The sequence below is a fragment of the Lontra canadensis genome, unplaced genomic scaffold (assembly GCF_010015895.1).
Source record: "Lontra canadensis isolate GAN:19392208 unplaced genomic scaffold, GSC_riverotter_1.0 scaffold14, whole genome shotgun sequence".
Lineage (NCBI taxonomy): Eukaryota > Metazoa > Chordata > Mammalia > Carnivora > Mustelidae > Lontra > Lontra canadensis.
Genome location: NW_022631008.1, coordinates 26,636,434 through 26,651,961, shown reverse-complemented (window position 1 = coordinate 26,651,961; position 15,528 = coordinate 26,636,434). Strand labels below are relative to the sequence as shown.

The following is a 15,528-nucleotide window of genomic DNA, read 5'->3' as shown; positions in this document are numbered from 1 at the left end:
GCTATGTTTTTAGCCCATGTCACCTGCACCGAGGGTTTGGTCGGAGGCATAACTCTGGATGAGGATATGAGAGGTCTCCAAGGGAGCAATCAAAAGTCAGGGGAACTGGGCAAGTCCTTGAAGAATGCTGATTTAGGGAATGGGAGGAAGGAGTTAGAGAAATAGTCCAACTGGAAAAGAACAGGGGTCTGTGAAGCTGAGGAAGAGTTTTAAGAAGGGGATGGGAAGCAGTATCCAGTTTGTTAAAGGGGCAGAGAAGGCTGAGGATGGGAGCTGCTGATCCCTGAGAGAATGCTTACAGGACAGTGGTGAGGGTCGAAACCAAATTACGGAACACTGAAAAGTAAGTGGCTATAATTAATGCCACTGAATTGTACATTTATTTTTTAAAGATTTTATTTACTTGTCAGAGAAAGAGAGTGACAGAGCACAAGCAGGGCAGGGTATAGGAGGAGGCAGAGGCAGAGGGAGAGGGAGAAGCAGGCGTGTGGGGCTCGATCCCAGGACCCTGGGACCATGATCTGAGCTGAAGGCAGTTGCTTAACTGACTGAGCCACCCAGGTGCCCCTGAATCGCACATTTAAAAATGACTAAAATGGCAAACTTTGTGTCACCTTTTACCACAAAAAAACACGTAAGTGGGTGAAAAATGTAAACATTGAAAAAATTCTCTCTTCTCGTGAGTGGCCTGAGATGATCCCTGAAAATGGCTCTCTGTTCACTTGACCCAGAAAACCCTACAAAATCATGCAAACCAAAAGGTTCAAATCTTCGTATTCACTTTAAGAACACACGTGAAACTGCCCAGGCCATCAAGGGTATGTGTATCCGAAAAGCCACTTGGTCACTGAAGGACATCATTTTGCGGAAGCAACATGTGCCATTCTGTCGAGAAAATGGTGGAGTGGGTAAGGTGTGCCCAGCAAAACAGCGGGGCTGGACACAGGGTCGGTGGTCCAAATCGAGTGCTGAATTGTTACTGCACATGCCGAAAGTATAGAGAGTACTGTTGCACTCAAGGAGCTAGATGTAGATTCTCTGGTCTTCGAACACATCCAGGTGAACAAAGCCCCATGGTGAGGCATAGAACTTACAGAGCTTGGGGTCGCATGAACCCTTATGTGAGCTCTCCCTGCCACCCGGAGCTGGTCCTTACTGAAAAAGTGCAGACCGTTTCTAAATCAGAACAGGAGGTTGTAGAGAAGAAAAAGATATTCCAGAAGAAAGTGAAGAAACAAAAACTTAGGGTCCCAGAGTAAATTCCGTATAAAATACATGCAAAAAAAAAAAAAAGTCATACTATTCTTGACACTTCTATGCTCGAAAGAAACTGATTTAAAAAGTAAGCGGGGGAAAAAAAGTAAGCAGGAAAAAATTTAAGTGGTAATTCAGAAATGGAGGTAACAAATACAGATTACTTTTTAGAGAAATTAGTAGCTGAGCATAGGAATGAAAGGAAGGATGGCACAGCTTGAAAGGGCAATGGGATAGAAAGAATTTATTTTTCTTTTGATGCGGCAACTTGACCATGTTTCTAGGTTGAGTGTAAGGATCCAGAGGCAAGGGGAGAATGAAGACGAGGGGTGTATAGTGGGTTGAATGATGGCACCCAGAAAGGTATGTCCACATTGTAACCCCTGGAACTGGGAATGTGACCTTATTTGGAAAGAGGGTCTTCCCAGATGTAGTGAAAGGATCCTGAGATAAGATCATCTGGATTCTCCAGTGGGCTGGAAATCCAATGACAAGTACCTTTGCAATAGACAGGAGAGAAAACACAGAAAGATTAGGAGGAGGCCATATGAAGAAAAAGACAGGTGGGAGGGGTGTAGCTACAAGGCAGGGATGCCTGGTGCCACCAGAAGCTGGAAGGGGTAAGGAAGGAATCTTCCCCAAAGCCCCTGGAGGGAGCATGACCCTGTCAACACCTCGATTTCAGATGTCTGCCCTCCAGAACTATGAGAGAATACATTTCTATTGTTTTTTTTTTTTAAATTATGTTCAGTGAGCCACTGTATATTACATCATTAGTTTTTGATGCGGTGTTCAGTGATTCATTAGTTACGTATAACAACTAGTGCACATCCCAACACGTGCCCTCCTTAATACCCATCACCCTGTTACCCCCTTCCCTCCGAGACCCTCAGTTCGTTTCCCAGGGTCCATAGCCTCTCATGGTTCCTCTCCCTCTCTGATTTCTCCCCTTTTGGATTTCCTTCCCTCCCCCTGTGGTCCTCTGTGTTCTTGCTTATGTTCCACATATGAGTGAGACCATGTGATGATTGTTTTAAGCTGCCATGTTGGTGGGCATTTGTTCCAATAGCCTAGGACACGAACACAGGGGGAGGTGGGAGGTATTTGGCCAGCCTGGGGTCCTGAAACAGACCTGGGGCTGTATCCTGGGCATCTAGTGTTCTGTGCCTCCCCAGGGCTAGCACAACTAGGTGCTTGGTTATGAGCTTAGAAACTTTGGCCTGAAATAAACAGAAATTGCAGGATTTTACTTACAGACGTAATTTCCTTTTGCCTTCATTTTTTCCCTCTTTCACTCAGTTTCAGAAAATCAACAAAGGTTTCGGTGCTGAGGTCTTTCTCTTTCTCTTTTACTTTGCGTCTTTGAAGGTATGGCAGTGGAGCCAGCGTGAGCTCCAGAGGTCTCTAGGGGAAATCTTCCCTGCGAGCTCACACCTTGTGCTCATCCACACAGGCCCAGGTGACCGGGAGTCTGTGACCGAGCAGGGCAGCAGGTGGCAAAGGAAGAAGCTCCAGGGAGGCCTGGAGATGGGTCTGCCCCTCATAACTGGGACGCACAGTAGTTCCTGATTTCAACCATGCCCATCCTTCCGAATTCCAACACCGGTGGGCCTTCCTGGGGGGCCAGGCTCCCCAGGGACAGAGATGTCTGCCTTCCCACCCAAACCCTCCTCATCATCCTAGTGGAGATGGGGAGATGAGTGTGGGCTAGGATCCCCCTCCAGGCCAGGGCGTGCGTACTATTTTGAGGCCTGAAGGAGGTGGGGCAGGGCTAAGACACTGCCTTTACCCCCTCTCCGCCACTGAGCTTGCCAGCTCCTGGAAGTCTGGCATTGGGAGCTTTCGAAGTTTGAGGAGAGGACTTTAGTGGCAGGGCTGGGTAGTGTCCTCTGGCAGCTGCCTCAGTTTTCTTGTGGCGACAGTGATGGGTGGCCACAGATATGACTGGTGGGTAGGGTGGCCCATGGGGAGAGCACAGCTCTGACGGGGTCCTCTATCACCAATTCGGTCATTGCCCAGCCTCTCAGCCTCTTGTGGTCACAGTCTACCCCCATCCCCCGCCACAGCAGTGCACCGAGTCCTTCTCTTCTCTCTCACTTGGTGCCTCTCTCCTTTCCTTCTCATTCCTGTTGCTCAGGTGTATCTGGAACCTCTGGTGTTCGTCCCTTCCCCGGTCTGACTACTTCGTGCTCAGCTGTCCGGGTCTTTGAGTCTGCCCATGGCATGCAGGGCACGTCACAGGCTCCTGGGCCACCACGCTGTGGCTCTGGAACTTGGTCCCCATGACAGCTCCTGGTCTCTGCGCAAACCTCCCACTCTGGGCTGCTGTTTCCTCAACACATGGCTCTGGGTTCTTGCTTGTCCTGTTTCCTCCACCTGGAATGGTGTCCCCACTGATCTATCTGTGCCTTTCCTCTAAGACCCGGCTTTCCTACTTTCTCCACGAAGCCCTTTCCACTTAAGTAGTCCATAGTGCGTTCCCTTTCCTGTGAAAATTTCTAGTTTGGGAGTACTGTCATCCCCTGTTCCTACTCACTTTTCATCTGGCACTAATAGTTTTCATGGATGTGTATACGCTCTCATTCTCTTCTTCATGCATTTGTTCAGAAACAAATATACCACATACCAACGATATGCCAGGCCTTTGAGTAACAAGGAGTAACAAGGAGTAAAACCTAGGCCCTACCTTCTAGGAGCTTCAGGTATGGTGTGTGTGCTGGGTGTGTCTCCCACGGGCTCTTCCACATCCCTCTGCTGACCTGCTTATGCCTGAGAGGCTGACCTATGCGGGGCCATCTACAGGCCCCCTCGCCCCCCAGCTTCTGGCGGGCTCTGCTGGTGGAGATTCCCTGCAGGAGGCAGAGCTCTGGGTTGGCGGGGCGGGGGGGTGCTCTTGCTCCCCGGCTCCTTGCTATGGAATTGCCCTCGTAGGCGTGTCGCTGCTTTTTCTCTTTAGATCTAGTAATGGTTGGTTGCCTTCAATCCTCGGGCAAGGGCTGATACCTGTGCCCATTGTCACTGGCCCCATGCCGTTGCATCGTCCATCCCGGTGGCTTCTGCACGTCCCGCCCACACTTCTGTGGGTGGCCCTGTGGTCTGTGCCCCCCAAGTGTTTGCACCGTGACCTAACTGGGTGGAAAGCCTTTACCAGGGGGAGGCTGGAAGAGGTAGCTCATAGTCGGAGGACAGGAGAGATTGCCAACACGGTGTCAGCTCTGCCCATCAGACTCTAGTGCACGGAGTGAATGCCCAATATCTTTTGCTTTTATGTTTCTAAAGGACATGTACTCTTTCCCACTTAACTCCTATCCCACACTACTTCCCACGTGGAACATTTCATCGTGCAAGAATACCAAAATAATTAAAAATTTTTAAAAAACATGCTTTACTGAGGAGTTTCTGGCTAAGGTCTCTGAATGTGTGCCCCAAGGGCTCCAGGGCAGGACTCCAGCTGGGCGGTGGAAGACTTGCTGTCCTCACGTGGGTGGCAATTGCTAGAACAGGGACTGTTTCATTTCATTAACAGAGCAAAGCATGCTGTCAGCGGGCAGCAGTAGCCATGGGACGAGATGCAACCAAATCTGACTCCGAAACATCCTGTCCTAGCCTCAGCTCACTTCCCCCGTGGGGGTTTTCCAGGGGCAGGATGGTAATCAGACAAGGAGGGCCCCTTTGAAGAGGAATTCTGTCAAAGTTGATCTAGCGTGTTCTGGACATTCAGCTGCCCCCCCCAAACTGCCCCAAACAACTTGTTGCTACAAAGCAGGGTCCAGGATCGAGAGGGACCATCTTGGACTTCGCCCACGAGTTTAGTTTTTGAAGTGCCTACGGGATGGCCAGTTATCTCTAGGGTGAGCGTGAGAGCCAGATCCCAAAGCATCATATGGTCTGTGGGAGCTTTAACACCCTGCTGAAGGAGAATTCAGTAGAAAGAAAAGACTGTTCAGCTGGAGGAGATGTATCTAAGAAGCAAACGTTTCTTAAACCCCACTCATGTGCAACCTCAAGCCACAACTGGATTCAATTACCGCGTGGAAAGAAAGGCATTTTCTCATAAAGCTGCTCTGTTTCCATGCCTGGCTGTGAGCTGGGTCAGTCATGACAAAGACAAGCCTGTGTGTTGTTTTTGGTTGTTTTTCTTTTCAAGCCCTTCCACCGGTACTGCCAGGCCCCAGGCCATTTGGATCAGTTCTTTGGGGGCCAGTTTACTTGTTTTGGCTTTCGGCCTCTTTGTCCAGCGTTGATGACAGAGGAGCGCTAAGCCAGTGTCCTGGGTGACCGCTGGAATGGAGGGGCTACACGGCATGATTCCATGGTTGCCCGGTGCCTGCCTGGCCCCCAGAGAACAGCACTGAGGGGGAAGGTCAACATTTTATGGGAGGAGAGCAGGGGAGATTGTAAGGGACTTGCAAGGAGCCTCGCGTACATCAGCTTGGGTGTATCTGTTCTCAGAGATTCACAATGATAACTGGCAGATAACTGGCTCCCTGGGGGCTCTGTGCTACCTGGTCTGCAGAGCTTTACCATGAACTCCTTAGTCCTCCCAACAATCCTCTGAAGCAGGTACTGTCATTATCCCCACTTGCAGAAGGGAAAACCGAGGCACAGAGAGGTGATGGAATTTGCCCCAGCTGACGCAGTCAGTAAGTGGCTCCGACCGAGGCTCTTGTTCACGACATTGTCCCAAGGTATGTTGCAGAAATTTTACACCACGAGTGGCATTTATTTTATTTTATTTTTTAAAATGGAGGTTTTTATTTATTTATTTTATTATTATTATTTTTTAAAGATTTATTTATTTATTTGACAGACAGAGATCACAAGTAGGCAGAGAGGCAGGCAGAGAGGGGTGGGGGGAAGCAGGCTCCCCGCTGAGGAGAGAGCCTGATGTGGGGCTCGATCCCAGGACCCTGGGATCAGGGCCTGAGCTGAAGGCAGAGGTTTTAACCCACTGAGTCACCCAGGTGCCCCACAAGTGGGATTTATTTAACCACTAAACCTATTCATTGTTCATTATTCTTAATTCATTCCTACAGTATTCTCACTTCATTATTTTCCTTGACACAGCTAAAAGACCCATTTGTATTGTTAGATGTGCATTTTAAATAACCAGACTGGGAGACCCGTTTGGCCCATCCTGACTTGGGTAGACCAGAAATGATTCATAAGGAAAGTCAGTGGGCTTTCATAAAAGCTCTTACACGCAGGGAGGCTGAGAACCAGCTCACTCAGCTGTCTGCTCAGCAGCCCAGGCTCCCGGCACAGGCTTGGCTCTCTGATAGGAAATTCCAGGCCTTCCAACCTGGAATGAACATAGGTAGAGCCATCAGCTAAATTCCTTGCGGAAGTTGCCAACTGGTCACCTGTCACGTCCCAATTCACCCTTGCTCTGCAATAATGGACCAGGACTCTCTTTGCCGCTCTGCTTTGCCAGCTAGTGTGGTGTGCGGTTCTGTCAGTAGACGGGGACGTTGGGAGAGGCTTGGGCTTCTCTGCTGGTTCTGGCAGGCTTACCTTGGCACGCTCCTGTGGCCTGCACGGCTCTTTCTGCCCTGCCAGCTGGTTGGCCACAATGGGGCCTTCCTGTGGGCAGCTTCCTGGGGCCATCCCTGTGAATGATTCCCGCTGGAACGCCCACCAGAGGGTCACAATAGAGTGCCAAAGGTGGGCTACCTCTCATTGGATGGCTTCCCTTGCACCCCCTTGGAGAGCTCCATCATGATTTCTAGGACATGGTATCTCGTTCAATGGATGGCTTCCTCACTACTCCAGACAGCAGGTCTCTGGAAAGTCTCACCAGTGCATCCCCTTATGAACTCTTCCAGACCGCCATGGCTGTACCTTCTCCAATAAGGTCTAGATCTCAGCCTTAGGAAGAGGTGGCCTCTTCCTGAATGTTCTCTCTCAGCCACAAGGGCGACAGCTATTCTCTGTGTCTGTTATTCCTGTTTTCTGTAGAGCAGTCTTTACTTCTTACTAGCCAATCTCTTGTACTCCAATTCCCTGTTAATAATTCCTTATAGTTAACTTCCTTGTAGATTACTGTGTGGTTTCTGTCTCCTGTTTAGACTCTAATATATTTACCACAATATATATATATTTTTTTAGTCTGCCATTTTAAATAAAGATATATCTCTTCTATGGAAAAACTTGTAAAAATTCATGGAGCATTGAAAACAACATAAAAACCCTTTCACTATAAATTTACTAATAAGTAACAAATTAATAAGTTAGAAAAATCTGTATCTTTTCTTAATTCTTAGCCCTCTATGTGCATGACCAATTGTAACCCTGGTGCACAATTGAGTCTGTGATCTATGTTTATCAGTTTGACATGAGTTTACATAAGCAGTTGGATGCAATCCCATAAGCCACATGGACCTAGAGTCCACAGAGGCTTGCATTTGTCATCAGCCATGGCAAGATCAGATTCCATTTTTTTTCAGATGCTAAAGTTTGCTAAAATTTGCTTAGCTGGATCCTAATTGGTGGAGACTTGGGTTGGTCCCTGCTTTTCCATATTACAAAAACTACAGCTTAAAATATCTTTGTTGGACTTGTGTCAACTCCAGCTAAGTTTTTCTCTTGTCTCCCTCTTTCTCTTCTCTTAACAGCTGAGTTCACACATTTCCCCACTAGTAGACAAGAGATTATAGGGAAAGGAATGAGAAATACCGGAAGAATGTCTGCCCATGTTGGAGCTTTTTAGGGAAGTAAAGGCTTCAAGAAGCAATAGGTTGTATTCTGGAGGTATCTTTTGTCCAGAATAGAGCCAGTATCAGAGGTAGGGGACAATAATTTATGGGGGACTAAGTATTGGGAAGAGAATCATTCCAGAGACCAAGACTGTCTTTTCTTGAGTGTCTCATATTATAACTTGTGACTAATGTATTAGTCATACTGAGCACGTGGAAAGTGCACAATATATACTAGAAAAACATTTAGTTCTCAAGAATAGCCTCAAAATCAGACAATACTTGGAGTAATTGAGAGTGGGAAGCGCATTGTGATTACTGCTTTCTGACATTTTAAACCACCAATAACTCAATTGTTTCCTGAATTCCCAGGGAGTCAGGGAACACCAAAAACCCTCTTTGTCACTCAACTAAGTAAATGTTAAACTCCTACTTAAATCTTTTTTTTTTTCTTCTTCACAAAAAAGCATTCCTGGTATGATGCCCAGAAGGAGGCTTAAGCATAGCATCCTTCATATTGTTCATTTTTCCCTTTATATATCATGTTTATCTAAAAATGATTTATTTCACACTCATTATTTTTTTTTAAGGATTTTATTTATTTATTTGATAGAGATCACAAGTAGGCAGAGAGGCAGGCAGAGAATGAGGGGGAAGCAGGCTCCCTGCTGAGCAGAGAGCCTGATTTTGGGGGGGGGGGGCTCTATCCCAGGACCCTGAGACCCAACCCCTTGAGTCACCCAGGTGCCTCTTCCACACTCATTCTTAAAAGCAGCTTTTGCCACACATGCATTTCTGGGTTCTTTTATCACTTTAAAGATATTATTCCACCTGTTTTCTAGTTTTCATTTCTCTTGATGCCTTTATAGGTTTCTTTGTCAGTGATCTGCCTTTTTTCCTGCTTGTAGCCTTTAAGATCTTCTTTTTGAGTTTAGCATTCTGCAGTTTGACTACTATGTGTCTTAGTACAGATTTAATTTTTTTTTTTAATCCTGCATAGTCTCTGTTGTGCTCCCCTCTCTGTGGATTCTTATCACTCATCAGTGCTGGACTTCCTGATTCATTATCTCTTTGAATAATGCCTTTCACCTATTGTCCCTAGTCTTTTCTGGGGCTCTTAGGATCAGCATGAGAATGAGTTATAATGAGTTAGAACTCATTCCGTCTCCATGTCTTCACCCTTCTTTCATATGCTTCCTGTCTTTCTGTGCTGCATTCTGGGTAATTTCTTCAGACACACTGCTTCCCTGATTCTCTTTTCAACTGTGTCTTAGGTATTGTGTACTTCAGCCATTGAGTTGTTAATTTCAACAATTATATTTTTCATTTAAAAATGTTTTACTTAGCTCTTTTCCAAATCTGCCTGGCCATATTTCATATGTAGTATTTTAAAATTTGCATTTGATAATTCCAGTACCAAAGCCTTGGAAGCATGAATTTGTGCTTTCTGCTTGCTCTTACCTATTGTGGCTTATTTTCTTGCTGTCTGGTGATATTTGATTCTGAACTCATTTTGCTCGATCTGTGGGAGTGCTGAGGGCCTAAATCAGTTACTTACTCCGAAAGAGTTTTTCGTTTGGTTCCTCCAGGACTCAGATGACTGATCTAGCCCCATCGACAGTCAGAGTTTACGTGAGTTTGGCTTCTGCACCTTGCAATGGGCCCAGGACATAGGGGTCGATTTGGTCCTATACTCACCTTACCACTCCTGCTTGGCTTTCAGCTCACTGCTCATTTCTTTGGACTCTGGAGGGCTCCTTTGCTCTCTGCAGGCCCCACATTAAAAATGACATTGTGTTTAGGATCAAATAGGTTTGTAGCAGGAGGGCCTTCAGAGGGTCGGCTCTGCCACGAAGCTGGGAGCGGGTATCATGTGTTTATAGTATTCAGGTCATATGGACACAGAAGCAAGATATACACACATGGAAGCAAACATAGCCTGCACATCACCATTTTAAGATAACATAAAGATATGAGAAAGAGAACATTTCAAAGCTCTGTCACTCCTCACATACATGTATGTGTATATACATACATTACACTTTTATAATAGAAAAGTTAGAGATGAATGAAGAGCTAATATCCAAAGTAGGTATAATACTTCCTTTAAGGGACGGAAGCTGGTGTTCAGGGTGGAGTAAACAGCATTAACAGAGGCACCGAGAGGGAATAAGTAAGGCCTTATCTTTGAGTCTCTGTTTATAAACCAGGCCTCGCCTCACTGTTATTTTATTCCTCTGGTTTCATAATTATAAGACTTAGCTAGTAATTTTTCATCTGAATATCCCTTTTAAAAAGTTCCCTGTAATTTCCTTATTTACAAGATGGGTGCTCATTAGAGTCCTCCTGGTCTTATCAGGAGGCTTTCACATGCGGACAACAAAAGAACGAACTGTGTCATTTACTCTCCTTGACGATTTTGTAATTCAGGGTCCTGAAATCAAACAACAATACCTCAAAGACACGCACCTTGTTTCCTACTTCCGCGTGCAAAGTGAACATCTCTTCCTTATAATATGCGGTTACTGAGGAGCGTTTTGAGAGGACTGGCTTCTGGTTTTTATTTTTTAATTATTTTTAATTTTTATTATTTTTTATTATTTTTAAGATTTTATTTATTTATTTGAGAGAGAGAGAGAGAATGAGAATGAGAGGGAGAGGTCAGAGGGAGAAGCAGACTCCCCACTGAGCAGAGCCTGATGTGGGACTGGATCCTAGGACTCCAGGATCATGACCTGAGCCGAAGGCAGTCACCCAACCAACTGAGCCACCCAGGTGCCCCTGGCTTTTGGTTTTTAATACTAAAATTCCCTCGGACACGTATATGCCTTCCCCGTGGTATGGCAAGTCCGTTTGGCTCAGCCTCCATCCAGATCTGTGCTGTCGCACTAAACATTGTCCTTTTCTCTGGTCTTCAAAACAAGACGATCCAAAACAGAACCTACTTCTGGGTTGGAAATTAGTTGTAGAAAATCTGGGCTCCCTGAACAAAAAACACATTTGAAAGAGTACGTCTTTTCTTTTATTGGCTTTTGCTCTAAAAAGCAGAGGCTGAAAAACAGCTGTTGGCTGTTTATACAGTATTTCTGATTTAAGTGTTAGACAATAGCCGTTTTCTTCTCCACTTAGAATGACACATTTTTTCTCGGGCCATTTAAGTCCTCTCTCCGTGTGGCCACAAATATTGGTATGTACCTCCTCCCTCTCCCTGGGTTTCTGGAGGAGATTAAGGATTCTTTTCTCTTTTTTCTTCCTTCCTTCTTTCCTTCCTTCCTTCTCTCTCTCTCTCTCTCTCTTCAGTTTCTGTTTTTTTTCATCTCAAATTCAGACTTTGGTTTCTCAGAATAGATGGCTGAGTTTCATAGGTCAAGAGTTTTGTAGGTTACCTTTTAGGCCAATCTGACGCAGGTACTCACACAAGACTCTAGAGGAAGTTTCTATAGGTGCAAAGTGTCTATAGGTTTATGAACATGAACCCAATTCAATATGAATGAACCCAATTCAATATATACTGAGCTATTGTCATTTATTCTTGAGCCCTGAAGACTGATGGTTGGTTTCCTCCATTTGGAATTCAGACGGTAGCTCCTGGCTCTCCCCACTTACTCAGACATGCTCTAAGGACAACATTCTTCATGATCACGCTCACAGTGCAGAGAAGAGGAAGACCAGCAGGACTCATGGAAGCCTTGTAGATGGGTAGGGAGCACTCCCTAACCTCCAAATGACCCAGCTAAAACATTTTCTTGCGTGCTCATCTCCTGCGTTACCATGGCAATTATTAAAGACAATGGTAACAACACCTAGTTATGTGTTATTTCAGGTCTGCCTGATATCAGGCAGTCAGAGCCTGCCTAAAGAACATGTAGCCTCTTCATCTATCAGTTTATCACATCATGGGGAGGCAACCTCTAAACCAGTTTTTAGAACTTGGAGATTCTTACAAGGTGACATCTGAGAAGCATTAAGAGCTCATTGGGTTAAAGATGCAGCTGCATGAAAAGCAATTTTTCTACACTTCACTAGGACCCTGGGTATTTGCAAATGTATAGGGGCAATGCTATCTCCAACCCCCTAAAAACATCCTAGAGGTATTCCTCAGTTTTATTTTTTGGTCACATATGAAAAACAATTTTTGCTCTTATTTAGTAAGGAATAACACTTATCATTTTTAAATTAAATTATTTTTATTTTAATTCCAGTATAATTAACATACAATGTTATATGTGATTCAGTGATTCAACAATTCTATACATTACTCAGTGCTCATCATAATAAGTGTGTTCTTAATCCCTTTCACCTATTTCCCCCGCCCCCCCCTCACTTCCCTTCTGGTAACCACCAGTTTGTTCTCTATACCGAAGAGCCTGTTTTTGTTTTTCCTTTTTTGTTTGTTTTGTTTCTTAAATTTCACATGAGTGAAACCATATGGTGTTTGTCTTTCTCTGACTGATTTATTTCACTTAGCTTTATACCCTCTAGATCTATCCATGTCATTTCAAATGGCAAGATATCATTCTTTTTTGTGTCTGAATAATATTTCATTGTATATATACACTACATCTTCTTTACCCATTCATCTATCATTGGATACTTGGGCTGCTTCTGTAAATTGGCTATTGTAAATAATGCTGCAGTGAACATAGGGGTCATATATCTTTTTGAATTAGAGTTTTCATATTCTCTGGGTAAATACCCAGTAGTGGAATTACTGGATCATATAGTAATTCTATCTTTAATTTTTTGATTAAACCTCCATACCTTTTTCCACAGTGGCTGCCCCGGTTTGCATTCCCATCGATAGTGCACAAGGGTTCCTTTTTCTCCACATTCTCACCAACACTCGTTGTTTCTTGTGTTGTTGGTTTTAGTCATTCTAATGGGTATAAGGTAATAGCTCACCATGGTTTTGATTTGTATTTCCCTGATGATGAGTGATGTTCAGCATCTTTTCATGTGTCTGTTGGCCATCTGGGTGTCTTCTTTGGTGAAATGTCTGTTCATGTCTTCTGCCTGTTTTTAATTGGATGATTTGCTTTTTTGGTGTTGAGTTGTATAAGTTCTTTATATATTTTGGATACTATCCCTTTATCAGATATGTTATTTGCAAATATTGTCTCCTATTCAGCAAGTTGTCTTTTCATTTTGTTGACTGTCTCCTTTGCTGTACAGAAGCTTTTTATTTTGTTGCCGTCTCAACAGTTTATTTTTGCTTTTATTTCCCTTGCCATAGGAGACATATCTAGGATTTTTTTCTACCAAAATGGCTGCTGTCAGAGAAATTACTACATGTTCTCCTCTAGGATTTTTATTGTTTCAGGTCTCACATTTAGGTCTTCAATTCATTTTGATTTAATTTTTGTGTATGGTGTAAGAAAGCAGTGTAGTTTCATTCTTTTACAGGTAGCTGTCCACATTTTTTTTTCTTTTAGATAATTGGTTCAAATTAGATGATTAGAAAAACAGTTCCCTTGTGTGCAACTTAAAACACTAGGTTTGTATGACATTATTCCAAAAACAGGTTTTGTGGTAAAATAGTCTCTCCCTTTGGGAGATATAAATTTTGGCCTGTGAAAGATTCTGAGAAATCCTGTAGTGGAGAAAACTTTGTGGAACTCCATTTTCACAGGCCAAAATTCACCTCTCGGTATATTCATTGGGAAAAAGGGGGTCCTATAGTCCGACTTGAAATTCATGTTGTCAGCATCCTCACATCCCGCTCGGCAACCCAGAACTAGGAACCACTGGGGATCCTACTTTCAACCGCCCTCTCTTATTGCTGCCAACTCTCCACTTTCCTTATCAACTCCCTTTGCTTATTATGGCGCAGAGCTCAAATCAGGAGCCAGTGCCCAATATTGAGACCAGTCAGACTCCCACTGACTTACCCAGAGCCTTGACTTTAGAGGGAAGTCCTGATGGTTGAAAAAGAACTGGCCTCTTCTCCATGGTTGTCTTCACCTGCCCTCTTGACTATGTGAAACTGTTTCTCTTTTGTGGCACATCTGCATGCATTACTAATTATTGTGTGGCTTTTCTCCCACCTGGTGCTAGGTGGTGGACTGGTGTGGTCCTAGGGGCAGAGCCGTAGCTGGTGTGAAAGAGAAAGATGTAGAACCACAACTACTCTTACAGAAAGGGGCAGACATTCCCAAAGTATAGGGGTAAGGATATTTTATCCTCAGCCATGTTAATGCCAGCCAGGATGAAGTCTAAGTTGAGATGGGGAGTAGCAGCCACAAAGAAATACATGTGATTTTGCAAAGGGATAAAAGTAGATAGTGACTTAGGCCATGGCACCACAGCACCCAGGTGCCAACTTCTTGAGTGTGGAAACATCCATCTCAGCCCGGAGATCAGAAACCCTTATAAAATAGTGTGCCAAGTTTCTGCCCACTCGCCCTCTAGGCATCTGGGTGCAGGGTGGGGGGAGCAAAGGGACAAGGAGGAGGAGGAGGGAACTGACATGTTCTGGCCAGTCATTCCCTTGAGCAGAGGCCAGGGAGACTTTTCAGGAGACGGGGATTTCCATTTGCCAATGAAATCCATCTGTGCATGCATCACTTTCACCACGCATGCCACAGATTGCATAGTGTTGGGTCACGGGTTTATTTGGTTACATTCATGCCCGTAGCCACTGTACATTGACACCCTTTGCAAGGAGGAAATAAAAAGTTAGAAACGGGTTGCATAACAATCATTAGTTTCATAGCCGAGTAAGTTATGCATAACAGTGCTTTCAGCTGTTTTGTTACCAATCTGCCCCCAGGAACAAGATGAAGCTGATAAAATGTTTATGGGCTAGTAAATTTTTTCCTGCTAATTTGCAAGGCTATAATAAAACCCATGAACTTGATGGCCTGCAGGAAACATAACAAGAACTGGGAATATACAGTAATTTGGAGCTAGAAGGCCTCTTAAGGACCTACAGGAAATGACTCCAGAAAAAGAGATGAATCACTACTTTAAACAGAGAATGATGCTAAGTTTGTACTTAACCAGTTATAGCCTGAGAAAAGATGTTCCAGAAGGAAGTGGTGGAAATATGCTGCTTTCAATTATTCTTGCTTTAAAGAATAAAATTAATGCAAGTATATAAAAACAATTTTCAAATGAAAATGGTTACTGAGGCAGAGTATCTGTTGTGTAATACTAACCTTTCTTTCATACAGTATACACAGTTACACTGTGCCCTCTTGTGGAGGAAATATTATTATAATTAGAATTCAGAAGATGCTCTGACCTATTTTAGTTGTTCATCGGATTTATTTTTGGGAAAGTTTATTCAAGGGAAAAGATGGTTTGCAGAAAAGGGTCATTGCTGGGGCACCTTACAGCATGAACATTTGAGTGGGGGTTATTCTTACACTAAGGGGAGCAGGAATCAAAAGGAATCATGATGTTTTGATAGCAAAGAAATATCCATCACAGAAAGCTGGCATTTTAATTATTTGCTTAATGTTAACATGCACTCATTTTATATCTATAAATAACAGTAGATTATATACATTTACCTATTTTATCTCAAAACTGTGGGGTTATAGAGGGAAACTGAGGCTCAGGATATTAAGTACTGTTT

At 44.1% G+C, this 15,528-nt stretch overlaps 1 pseudogene; it reads left to right on the top strand.

The window, feature by feature from the left end:
- Positions 1-706: 706 nt before the first annotated feature.
- Positions 707-1,259, top strand: LOC116868224 (annotated as a pseudogene).
- The last annotated feature ends 14,269 nt before the right edge of the window (positions 1,260-15,528 follow it).